Below are 14,282 nucleotides of genomic sequence, written 5' to 3'. Positions count from 1 at the left end.
GAATATCAAACACCAGGGCACCGTTGATTGCCGGCAAAACATTGAGATGCCTGGTTTTTAAATTCTAGTAAATCAAAAACTCACCTGCAATTCATGAAACTTTGCATGCTATCATGGAGCGGCATCAACATGTCGTGGTACAAATTTTGTCCCATTTGGGGCAGGTTTGGGTATATGCTTCTCACAAACCGGAGCATCTCACAACAAGCATGATGGTTTTCGGTAGGGAACGTCCCACCTTTGGGGACGAAACGATATCCATTGCCTCTTATTGCTTTCAATTTTTTTCTCATGTCAACATAGAACAATAGGAGTGTTGTGCGAATATTTGTGATTTTTGGGGGTTCGTTTGGAATTTTTATGCATTAACTGAGTTTTCAATGCACTTATGTGCATAATTCAAATTTGAACTACATCCACATGCTCCAGTGCATATAAATTGGTCGAAAAATTTAATATGTGTCCTTGGGTGCATGCTTAGGTCCCATGCAAGAAATGGGAATGAATTTCAAACACCAGGGCACCGTTGATTGCAGGCAAAACATTGAGATGCCTGGTTTTTTAATTCTAGTAAATCAAAAACTCGCCTGAAATTCATGAAACTTGGCATGCTATCATGGAGCGGCATCAACATGCTGTGGTACAAATTTTAGCCCAATTGGGGCAGGTTTGGGTATATGCTTCTCACAAACCGGAGCTTCTCAAACCAAGCATGATGGTTTTCGGTAGGCAACGTCCCACCTTTGGGGACGAAACGATATCCATTGCCTCTTATTGCTTTCAATTTTTCTCGTGTCAACATAGAACAACAGGAGTGTTATGCGAATTTTTGTGATTTTTTGGGGTTCGTTTGGACATTTTTATGCACTAACTGAGTTTCCAATTCATTTATGTGCATAATTCAAATTTGAACTACATCCACATGCTCCAGTGCATATAAATTGATTGAAAAATCAAATATGTGGCCTTGGGTGCATGCTTAGGTCCCATGCAAGAAATGGGAATGAATTTCAAACACCAGGGCACCGTTGATTGCCGGCAAAACATTGAGATGCCTGGTTTTTAAATTCTAGTAAATCAAAAACTCACCTGCAATTCATGAAACTTTGCATGCTATCATGGAGCGGCATCAACATGTCGTGGTACAAATTTTGTCCCATTTGGGGCAGGTTTGGGTATATGCTTCTCACAAACCGGAGCATCTCACAACAAGCATGATGGTTTTCGGTAGGGAACGTCCCACCTTTGGGGACGAAACGATATCCATTGTCTCTTATTGCTTTCAATTTTTTTCTCATGTCAACATAGAACAATAGGAGTGTTGTGCGAATATTTGTGATTTTTGGGGGTTCGTTTGGAATTTTTATGCATTAACTGAGTTTTCAATGCACTTATGTGCATAATTCAAATTTGAACTACATCCACATGCTCCAGTGCATATAAATTGGTCGAAAAATCTAATATGTGTCCTTGGGTGCATGCTTAGGTCCCATGCAAGAAATGGGAATGAATTTCAAACACCAGGGCACCGTTGATTGCCGGCAAAACATTGAGATGCCTGGTTTTTAAATTCTAGTAAATCAAAAACTCGCCTGAAATTCATGAAACTTTGCATGCTATCATGGAGCGGCATCAACATGCTGTGGTACAAATTTTATCCCAATTGGGGCAGGTTTGGGTATATGCTTCTCACAAACCGGAGCTTCTCACAACAAGCATGATGGTTTTCGGTAGGCAACGTCCCACCTTTGGGGACGAAACGATATCCATTGCCTCTTATTGCTTTCAATTTTTTTTCTCGTGTCAACATAGAACAACAGGAGTGTTATGCGAATTTTTGTGATTTTTTGGGGTTCGTTTGGACATTTTTATGCATTAACTGAGTTTTCAATTCATTTATGTGCATAATTCAAATTTGAACTACATCCACATGCTCCAGTGCATATAAATTGGTTGAAAAATCTAATATGTGGCCTTGGGTGCATGCTTAGGTCCCATGCAAGAAATGGGACTGAATTTCAAACACCAGGGCACCGTTGATTGCCGGCAAAACATTGAGATGCCTGGTTTTTAAATTCTAGTAAATCCAAAACACGTCTGAAATTCATGAAACTTGGCATGCTATCATGGAGCGGCATCAACATGCCATGGTAGAAATTTTGTCCCATTTGGGTCAGGTTTGGGTATATGCTTCTCACAAACCGGAGCTTCTCACAACAAGCATGATGGTTTTCGGTAGGGAACGTCCCACCTTTGGGGACGAAACGATATCCTTTGCCTCTTATTGCTTTCAATTTTTTTTATCGTGTCAACATAGAACAACAGGAGTGTTGTCTGAATTCTTGTGATTTTTCGGGGTTCGTTTGGACATTTTCATGCATTAACTGTGTTTTCAATGCATTTATGTGCATAATTCAAATCTGAACTACATGCAAATGCTCTAGTGCATATAAATTAGTCGAAAAATCAAATCTGTGTCCTTGGGTCCATGCTTAGGTCCCATGCAAGAAATGGGAATGAATTTAGAACACCAGGGCACCGTTGATTGCCGGCAAAACATTGAGATGCCTGGTTTTTAAATTCTAGTAAATCAAAAACTCGCCTGAAATTCATTAAACTTGGCATGCTTTCATGGAGCGGCATCAACATGCCGTGGTACAAATTTTGTCCCATTAGGGGCAGGTTTGGGTATATGCTTCTCACAAATCGGAGCTTCTCACAACAAGCATGATGGTTTTCGGTAGGGAACGTCCCACCTTTGGGGACGAAACGATATCCTTTGCCTCTTATTGCTTTCAAATTTTTTTCTCGTGTCAACATAGAACAACAGGAGTGTTGTGCGAATTTTTTTTTGATTTTTCGGGGTCCGTTTCGACATTTTTATGCATTAACTGAGTTTTCAATTCATTTATGTGCATAATTCAAATTTGAACTACATGCACATGCTCTAGTGCATATAAATTTGTCAAAAAAACAAATCTGTGTCCTTGGGTGCATGCTTAGGTCCCATGCAAGAAATGGGAATGAATCTCAAACACCAGGGCACCGTTGATTGCCGGCAAAACATTGAGATGCCTGGTTTTTTAATTCTAGTAAATCAAAAACTCGCCTGAAATTCATGAAACTTGGCATGCTATCATGGAGCGGCATCAACAAGCTGTGGTACAAATTTTATCCCTATTGGGGCAGGTTTGGGTATATGCTTCTCACAAACCGGAGCTTCTCACAACAAGCACGATGGTTTTCGGTAGGCAACGTCCCACCTTTGGGGACGAAACGATATGCATTGCCTCTTATTGCCTTCAAATTTTTTCTCGTGTCAACATAGAACAACAGGAGTGTTATGCGAATTTTTGTGATTTTTCGGGGTTCTTTTGGACATTTTTATGCATTAACTGAGTTTTAAATTCATTTATGTGCATAATTCAAATTTGAACTACATCCACATACTCTAGTGCATATAAATTGGTCGAAAAATCAAATCTGTGTCCTTGGGTGCATGCTTAGGTCCCATGCAAGGAATGGGAATGAATTTCAAACACTAGGACATCGTTGATTGCCGGCAAAACATTGAGATGCCTAGTTTTAAAATTCAAGTAAATCAAAAACTCGTCTGAAATTCATGAAACTTCGCATGCTATCAAGGAGCTGCATCAACATGCCGTGGTAAAATTTTTGTCCCATTTGGGGCAGGTTTGGGTATATTTTTTTGACTGTACACACTAGGGCAATGCCCCACTGGAATTTTTATAAATATAACAAAAGGTCTAAAACAGAAGAAACAAAAGTCTTGAGCTAAGACATAGAAGAAAAGAAAAAAAAAGAAGAAAGATGGAAAGGTTTGGGTATATGCTTCTCACAAACCGGAGCTTCTCACAACAAGCATGATGGTTTTCGGTAGGGAACGTCCCACCTTTGGGGACGAAACGATATCCATTGCCTCTTATTGCTTTCAATATTTTTTTCGTGTCAACATAGAACAACAGGAGTGTTGTGTGATTTTTTTGTGATTTTTCGGGGTTCGTTTGGACATTTTTATGCATTAACTGAGTTTTCAATGCATTTATGTGCATAATTCAAATTTGAACTACATGCACATGCTCCAGGGCATATAAATTGGTCGAAAAATCTAATATGTGTCCTTGGGTGCATGCTTAGGTCCCATGCAAGAAATGGGAATGAATTTCAAACACCAGGGCACCGTTGATTGCCGGCAAAACATTGAGATGCCTGGTTTTTTAATTCTAGTAAATCAAAAACTCGCCTGAAATTCATGAAACTTGGCATGCTATCATGGAGCGGCATCAACATGCTGTGGTACAAATTTTATCCCAATTGGGGCAGGTTTGGGTATATGCTTCTCACAAACCGGAGCTTCTCAAACCAAGCATGATGGTTTTCGGTAGGCAACATCCCACCTTTGGGGACGAAACGATATCCATTGCCTCTTATTGCTTTCAATTTTTTTCTCGTGTCAACATAGAACAACAGGAGTGTTATGCGAATTTTTGTGATTTTTTGGGGTTCGTTTGGACATTTTTATGCATTAACTGAGTTTTCAATTCATTTATGTGCATAATTCAAATTTGAACTACATCCACATGCTCCAGTGCATATAAATTGGTTGAAAAATCTAATATGTGGCCTTGGGTGCATGCTTAGGTCCCATGCAAGAAATGGGAATGAATTTCAAACACCAGGGCACCGTTGATTGCCGGCAAAACATTGAGATTCCTGGTTTTTGAAATTCTAGTAAATCAAAAACTCGCCTAAAATTCATGAATCTTGGCATGCTATCATGGAGCAGCATCAACATGTCGTGGTACAAATTTTGTCCCATTTGGGGCAGGTTTGGGTATATGCTTCTCACAAACCGGAGCATCTCACAACAAGCATGATGGTTTTCGGTAGGGAACGTCCCACCTTTGGGGACGAAATGATATCCATTGCCTCTTATTGCTTTCAATTTTTTTCTTGTGTCAACATAGAACAATAGGAGTGTTGTGCGAATTTTTGTGATTTTCGGGGTTCGTTTGGACATTTTTATGCTTTAACTGAGTTTTCAATTCATTTATGTGCATAATTCAAATTTGAACTACATCCACATGCTCCAGTGCATATAAATTGGTCCAAAAATCAAATCTGTGTCCTTGGGTGCATGCTTAGGTCCCATGCAAGGAATGGGAATGAATTTCAAACACTAGGACATCGTTGATTGCCGGCAAAACATTGAGATGCCTAGTTTTAAAATTCTAGTAAATCAAAAACTCGTCTGAAATTCATGAAACTTCGCATGCTATCAAGGAGCTGCATCAACATGCCGTGGTAAATTTTTTGTCCATTTTTGGGGCAGGTTTGGGTATATTTTTATGACTGTACACAGTAAGGCAATGCCCCACTTCAATTTTTATAAATATAACAAAAGGTCTAAAACAGAAGAAACAAAAGGCTTGAGCTAAGACATGGAAGAAAAGAAAAAAAAAGAAGAAAGATGGAAAGGTTTGGGTATATGCTTCTCACAAACGGGAGCATCTCACAACAAGCATGATGGTTTTCGGTAGGGAACGTCCCACCTTTGGGGACGAAACGATATCCATTGCCTCTTATTGCTTTCAATATTTTTCTCGTGTCAACATAGTACAACAGGAGTGTTGTGTGATTTTTTTGTGATTTTTCGGGGTTCATTTGGACATTTTTATGCATTAACTGAGTTTTCAATGCATTTATGTGCATAATTCAAATTTGAACTACATGCACATGCTCCAGTGCATATAAATTGGTCAAAAAATCAAATCTGTCCTTGGGTGCATGCTTAGATCCCATGCAAGAAATGGGACTGAATTTCAAACACCAGGGCACCGTTGATTGCCGGCAAAACATTGAGATGCCTGGTTTTTAAATTCTAGTAAATCCAAAACTCGTCTGCAATTCATGAAACTTGGCATGCTATCATGGAGCGGCATCAACATGGTATGGTAGAAATTTTGTCCCATTTGGGTCAGGTTTGGGTATATGCTTCTCACAAACCGGAGCTTCTCACAACAAGCATGATGGTTTTCGGTAGGGAACGTCCCACCTTTGCGGACGAAACGATATCCTTTGCCTCTTATTGCTTTCAATTTTTTTTATCGTGTCAACATAGAACAACAGGAGTGTTGTCTGAATTCCTGTGATTTTTCGGGGTTCGTTTGGACATTTTTATGCATTAACTGTGTTTTCAATGCATTTATGTGCATAATTCAAATCTGAACTACATGCAAATGCTCTAGTGCATATAAATTGGTCAAAAAAACAAATCTGTGTCCTTGGGTCCATGCTTAGGTCCCATGCAAGAAATGGGTATGAATCTCAAACACCAGGGCACCGTTGATTGCCGGCAAAACATTGAGATGCCTGGTTTTTAAATTCTAGTAAATCAAAAACTCACCTGAAATTCATTAAACTTGGCATGCTTTCATGGAGCGGCATCAACATACCATGGTACAAATTTTGTCCCATTAGGGGCAGGTTTGGGTATATGCTTCTCACAAACCGGAGCATCTCACAACAAGCATGATGGTTTTCGGTAGGCAACATCCCACCTTTGGGGACGAAACGATATCCATTGCCTCTTATTGCTTTCAATTTTTTTTCTCGTGTCAACTTAGAACAACAGGAGTGTTATGCGAATTTTTGTGATTTTTCGGGGTTCATTGGACATGTTTATGCATTAAATGAGTTTTCAATGCATTTATGTGCATAATTCAAATAGGAACTACATGCACATGCTCCAGTGCATATAAATTGGTCAAAAAATCAAATCTGTCCTCGGGTGCATGCTTAGATCCCATGCAAGAAATGGGACTGAATTTCAAACACCAGGGCACCGTTGATTGCCGGCAAAACATTGAGATGCCTGGTTTTTAAATTCTAGTAAATCCAAAACTCGTCTGCAATTCATGAAACTTGGCATGCTATCATGGAGCGGCATCAACATGCCATGGTAGAAATTTTGTCCCATTTGGGTCAGGTTTGGGTATATGCTTCTCACAAACCGGAGCTTCTCACAACAAGCATGATGGTTTTCGGTAGGGAACGTCCCACCTTTGCGGACGAAACGATATCCTTTGCCTCTTATTGCTTTCAATTTTTTTTATCGTGTCAACATAGAACAACAGGAGTGTTGTCTGAATTCCTGTGATTTTTCGGGGTTCGTTTGGACATTTTTATGCATTAACTGTGTTTTCAATGCATTTATGTGCATAATTCAAATCTGAACTACATGCAAATGCTCTAGTGCATATAAATTGGTCAAAAAAACAAATCTGTGTCCTTGGGTCCATGCTTAGGTCCCATGCAAGAAATGGGAATGAATCTCAAACACCAGGGCACCGTTGATTGCCGGCAAAACATTGAGATGCCTGGTTTTTAAATTCTAGTAAATCAAAAACTCACCTGAAATTCATTAAACTTGGCATGCTTTCATGGAGCGGCATCAACATACCGTGGTACAAATTTTGTCCCATTAGGGGCAGGTTTGGGTATATGCTTCTCACAAACCGGAGCATCTCACAACAAGCATGATGGTTTTCGGTAGGCAACATCCCACCTTTGGGGACGAAACGATATCCATTGCCTCTTATTGCTTTCAATTTTTTTCTCGTGTCAACTTAGAACAACAGGAGTGTTATGCGAATTTTTGTGATTTTTCGGGGTTCATTGGACATGTTTATGCATTAAATGAGTTTTCAATGCATTTATGTGCATAATTCAAATTTGAACTACATGCACATGCTTCAGTGCATATGAATTGGTCGAAAAATCAAATCTGTGTCCTTGGGTGCATGCTTAGGTCCCATGCAAGAAATGGTAATGAATCTCAAATACCAGGGCACCGTTGATTGCCGGCAACACATTGAGATGCCTAGTTTTTAAATTCTAGTAAATCCAAAACACGTCTGAAATTTCATGAAACTTGGTGTGCTATCATGGAGCGGCATCAACATGCCGTGGTAGAAATTTTGTCCCATTTGGGTCAGGTTTGTGTATATGCTTCTCACAAACCGTTAATTCTCACAACAAGCATGATGGTTTTTGGTAGGGAACCTCCCACCTTTGGGGACGAAACGATATCCATTGCCTCTGATTGCTTTCAAATTTTTTTCTCGTGTCAACATAGAACAACAGGAGTGTTGTGTGAATTTTTGTGATTTTTCGGGGTTCGTTTTGACATTTTTATGCATTAACTGAGTTTTCAATGCATTTATTTGCATAATTTAAATTTAAACTACATGCACATGCTCCACTGCATATAAATTGGTCAAAAAATCAAATCTATGTCCTTGGGTGCATGCTTAGGTCCCATGCAAGAAATGTGAATGAATTTCAAACACCAGGGCACTATTGATTGCCGGCAAAACATTGAGATGCCTTGTTTCTAAATTCTAGTAAATCCAAAATTCTGTTAACCATTCACGTGACACCATGTGTCTTGGTTTTAATGGCTGTAGGAGGTGCCGTACGGACAGCTGCTTGACCTTGACTGAATGGGAGGCGTGCGAGCGCCGTCCAATGCGCAGGCTGACTGAGAGGCGTGCAAGCTGTCCTCTAGTGCGCGGGCTCACCGAGAAGCGTGCGACCTGTACGCTGCGCAGGCTCACTGGGAAGCGAGCCCTTTGACTTCCATGGCCGCCCGCCTTGCTCGCATCCTCTCCATTAATGGCGCACAAGCCGCAATTTAATTCGCTTTTTAAATATAAAACACTCATCGCAAACGTTTTAGTTAGAACACCCGTATGCAAACCGACAGCTTCCCCAGGAATCCAAGAGAAAATGTGCCGAGCAGGATTTCTGCAGCTCTTGATCGCAAACGTTTTAGATAGGACACCCGTATGCAAAGTGAGAGCAGCGCAGGATTTGTGCATCCCTTCAACGCAAACGGTTGTTCTGGATGACCCGTGTGCAACCACGTACAAACAATTTGGTAAGATTTGTCAATCCTTGTAACACGGCTATTTGTCAAAATTTAGTAATTAAGCATAAATTTCATTCATAGATTAAGCAGTCGTTCTTAGTTTATACAAACTGTTCAACTCTACAGCTGAACCGACCAAACTTTTCCCCAATTGTTGCCAACCACATACTGAAATAGCTAGTTGAACTATATATACTAGCTAATTTTAAGTACGTTGTACAGTTCCACCACATCTATAGTCAGATGAACTGAACAAAATAGCCCCTAAATACTACTACTACTACTGTGGGGGGCTTTGTACTACTTCCGGGTGCCTCTCCTCTGCCGAGCGCGCTCAGTAAGAGGCAGAGGAGGAGTAGCCTACCGACGAGTTGGGCAACCGCAATGCGGTGCCTGCCGTTAATGCAGCTTCAGCGACGTTGACCTCGAACGTCCTCTGCTGCTCCAGACGACCCCTCTCGAAGAGGTGGTTCTCCTCGTAGATTTCCTGATTCCTCGCCTCTGAGGCAGTGTGTGCCGCGGCCACGGCGGCGGTAAGGCTCTTTGCGTGCTCGACGAGGCGCTCCTCCTCCTCCCGCAGGAACTCGGTGTAGCGTGCAAGGTCGCTGACGCACGTGCAGGCATCCACCTCCGCCTTCCGCCTTCGGGCGGAGGTGGAGGAGCGGGTGATGACACCGGCGGTCGACGGTGGGCTGGCGGCCACGGCTGCCGACGACGGGGTGGCGGCCACGACCACCACCTCCCGCCTTCAGGCCGCGGCGGCGGAGTGGGCGATAGCCCTGGCTTTCGACGGTGTGTGGCGGCAATGGAGGCCGGCAACAGCTGCCTACGGGCACCGGTGGCGGAGCGTGTCGTGGGTGTTCCGCGCACACCCAACAGGGACGCAACATGCACTACACTACGTCGGGGACTGCGCTGCCGCCACGGTGTAGCCTCCCAACTGGAGCTGTCCTCTGATGACGGCGGACTAGCTGAGCGACGACGACGAGGACCGGTGCCATTGGCGATTGTGGAAGAAGCAGACGAGATAAGCTACAGGGATGGAGGGGAAAATGCGACGCAGGACTCGCCGGCCGTCAGGGTTTTATAGCAGGCCGGTAAGCATTGGGATTTTGGGGGATTTCACCAAGTCGGGCGGGATGCTTGCGCGGGAACCTGCGAGGTTGCGTGGGAACAGGCTCACCAACGATTCATTGGCGCCACCGTTTGGCAAAAAGCACGCCCCCACGCGCTGCGCAAGCTTGTGCTGTAAGGCGTCTGCGGCAGCGGCTTGACAAGACGTGCGAGAGGAGGACGAAAGGCCATGTACACATACGATTAATAAAAAAACGTCTGCGATTTAATTACCTACTATACCACCATCCTGGTTTATAAGTATGATTTAACTAATAAAATACAAATGCATGTTGCCAAAGATTATATAGTTGGATTTGTTTTTTAACATAGTTTCCAATTATATAATTTTTAAAACATGAATGAACATTTTGTTGGTTAAATTTGAGGGCAAAGTATGGCACGGAATATAAAGGAGACTACAGACTAGACGGAGGTGGTACCACACGGCCGCTCTCTACGCAGCGACGCAACTGTCGGCCGGCTTGTAGGTGACCATTTCCTGCGTGTTCAACTGCTCTATGCGTGTGGTTGCTTGTGGTTCAGGCGTCCCTCCGGGTGCTCTGCTCTCGCGTCCCTCTGGGTGCTCTGCCCTCATCCCTCCACGCGCGCTGCCAGTGTTTGGGGCCGGCGCACGATCATGCACGTTCGTGCGCAAGCGGTTGCGCCGGGCGCGGCGTGACGATGTAGTTACCCGCTGCAAAAAATGCCATGCGTACGCGCCGACAATCCACGCCGCCCGGCCCCCTTTTATTCCTGCAGCCATTTACCAACATCACTCGTCTCACACGACACAATAAGCACACCCACGAGGACACATACAGAGAGGACATCCAGCGGTTCCAATGGTGCTCCCCGTGGCTCCAATGGCGCTCCCAGCGGCGACGACGACAACGGCGGGTAGTTCACCACACATCACGTAGTGGACACCCACGTGAGGGGGAAGGCCCTCTCGGTGGTGTACACGAACGATCCGGTCTTGGTGGAGAGCTCCATCCAAACTATGGAGCAGTTCCTTGCTGAGGACAAGTACCGAGTGGTCGGCTTCGACCTCGAGTACACCATCGGTCGTGTTGGGCATGATCAGAACGTTGCCGTCGCCCAGTTGTGCGTGCGACATGACGTCCTCGTCTACCACTTCCACCTTGCCACAAGGCCTTGCGGTCGTTTCTCCAGGTTTATCAAGAGCTCCGACTACAGTTTCGCTACGGTGGACACCACCAACGATCTAAAAGCGCTCAAGGTTTCGGACTTGAAATGCCCAAATCTCGTCAACATCTAGCACCACTACAAGGTCTGGGGCAGCAACAAAAACAAACTGAACTCCCTGGTTGACCTCGCCTCGGCCATCATCGACCCCTACTACACGAAGATGAAGGAAGAGAGCAATAAGGACAAGAACGCCTGGCACAGTGTGTGGCATAATAGACTCGATGAACAGCATGTCAAGTACGCGGCCATGGGGACGCGTACACAAGCTACGAGATCTACAGGCGGATCATTGACATGAGGAACTGTCTTCTTCCTGACAAAAACGAGGGATCGAGCCGCATAGCAGTGGCGGGAGCGTCACAAGAAGTAGATGAGTAGACGATCGTTTCTCCTACTTTAGAATGCATGCAATTGTTTATTGAGGTGTGTGCGAATGATCTGTATAGTCTCTTATATAATTGGATGTTTATTTCAATTATACATATATATATATACATGTTATTCTACTGTAGATAGAGCAATTCACACAAGTTATTAGTAGCAATCGTCCGTGTTATTATTGGTCTTCGCACACATTTCAGATTACGGACCTGTTTGCCGCGTATCACACACATCTTGTTCAGTTGAACTGTTTCCATTGTATTGCCTAATCACACACAGTTTATCCCAGTGAACCGTATGTTGTATATCGCACACACCTTCATCTGGCTGCACGTTTCTTTTGTGCCTCCTCATCCCAAACAGTTAATTGAGCTGAACCGTATGCCCTGCATCGCACTCGTAACTAGATTCTGAACCGTGTTTGATGCATCTGTCATCGCAAACGTTTTGCACCTTTTTAACGGGTTTTTTGCACCACCGTTTGTGATTATGGCATCACACACAGTTTCGTCGAAGGGTCTCTGATGATATTGTCGCGTTTGGACCATCCTGCAGTACTGTGTCTCCCAACAAGCGCTTTTTTAAAGACTTTGAGCTAGGCGTTGATAATTTTAAAGATGCTCACATTAAAGACAAAAAATTGAAGCACAAAGATAGCATCATATAGCATGTGAAAAGTAAGTTTAAGTCTAACATACTTCCTATGGATAGGCGTTTTATATAGAAAATATTTATCAAGACAATAAAAAACTAGCATATGCAAGGAAGAAGAAGGAAACAATAGCAATCTCAACATTACGAGAGGTAATTTAGTACCATGAAAATTTCTACAACCATAATTTCCTCTCTCATAATAATTACCTGTAGGATCATAATTAAATTCAACAATATAACTATCACAAAAAATATTCTCTTCATGATCCACATTCATGCCAAGTTGACACTCTTCTAAAATAGTGGGATTATCGTCAAATAAAGTCATGACCTCTCCAAGCCCACTTTTATCAAAAAATTCATAAGATTAATCATACTACAAAGTAGTGGGATAATTATTACCTAGAGTTGACACGCTTCCAAACCCACTTTCAATATTACAGCAACCATATTCATCATGAGGCTTAAATAAATTTTCAAGATCATAAGAACATTATCACCCAATCATGATCATTGCAATAAGTAGTGGACATGGCAAAATTAGCATCCCCAAGCTTAGGGTTTTGCATATTATTATCAAAATTGAAATTAACAGAATTTATAATAACATCATTGCAATCATGTTTTTGTTTCAAGGAGCTATCGTGAATCACTTCATAAATTTCTTCTTTTAACACTTCATCATGCATTTCAGATTCATGAATTTCAACCAAAACTTCATAAAGATAATCTAGTTCACTCAACTCACTAGCAATAGGTTCATCATAGTTGGATCTTTTAAAAGGATTAGCAAGTGGATGAAGATCCATAAACCCCCTTTTTTCTTTGCTTTTGATTTGAATAAACACACAATTATGGCAAGCAAAATAGCAAACAAAGCAAGTAAGACATAAGGGCAAACGAAAAGGCAAACGGAAAATATTTTTGCATTTTTCTAAAAACGTTTTAGAAGTGGGGGAGAGGAAAATGAGAGGTAAATGGCAAATCATGTAAGTGCAAGAGATGAGAGTTTATGATAGTTACTTGGTAGGCTTGATGTAGAACCTCCCTGGCAATGCCCCTAGAAATTCTTCCTCCTCCTTCTTAAGCTTGCGTTGATTTTTCCCTTGAAGAGGAAAGGGTGATGCAGCAAAGTAGAGATAAGTATTTCCCTCAGTTAAGAACCAAGGTATCAATCCAGTAGGAGGCACAAGCAAGTCTCCAATATATGCACCTGCACAAACTAACAAACACTTGCACACAACGCGAAAAATGGGTTATCAATCCCTTCACGGACATGAACAAGAGTGAGATCTAAAAGAGATAGATATAAATGATAAATATAAGAGCAAACTAAAGTAAATATAAATAAATTGCAGCAAGGTATTTTCGGGTTTTTTTTATAGATCTGAAAATATATGATGGAAAATAGACCCGGGGGCCATAGGTTTCACTAGAGCCTTCTCTCTTGAATAAAGCATATGGCAGGTAAAGAAATTACTGTTGAGCAATTGATATAAAAGCGCATAATTATGATGACATCTAAGGCAATGATCATGAATATAGGCATCCCATCTATGACAAGTAGACCGACTCCTGCCTGCATCTTCTACTATTACTCCACACATCGACTGACTCCTGCCTGCAGCTAGAGTATTAAGTTCATAAGAACAGAGCAGCGCTTTAATTAAGATGACATGATGTAGAGCGATAAACTCAAGCAATAGGATATATATAAACCCAATCTTTTTATCCTTGATGGCAATAATACAATACGTGCTTCGCTACCTCTGCTGTCACTAGGTGAGGACACCGCAAGATTGAACCCAAAACTAAGCACCTCTCCCATTAAAAGAAAAACCAATCTAGTTGGGCAATCCAAACCGATAGTTCAAAGAGAAATACAAATATATCTTAATCATGCATAAAAGAGTTCAGAGAAGACTCAAATAATATTCATAGATAATCTGATCATAAATCCACAATTCAT

The sequence above is a fragment of the Triticum aestivum genome, chromosome 7D (genome assembly GCF_018294505.1).
Source record: "Triticum aestivum cultivar Chinese Spring chromosome 7D, IWGSC CS RefSeq v2.1, whole genome shotgun sequence".
NCBI lineage: Eukaryota > Viridiplantae > Streptophyta > Magnoliopsida > Poales > Poaceae > Triticum > Triticum aestivum.
The sequence above is the reverse complement of the archived record's forward strand: the minus strand, read 5'-3'. Positions refer to the sequence as shown.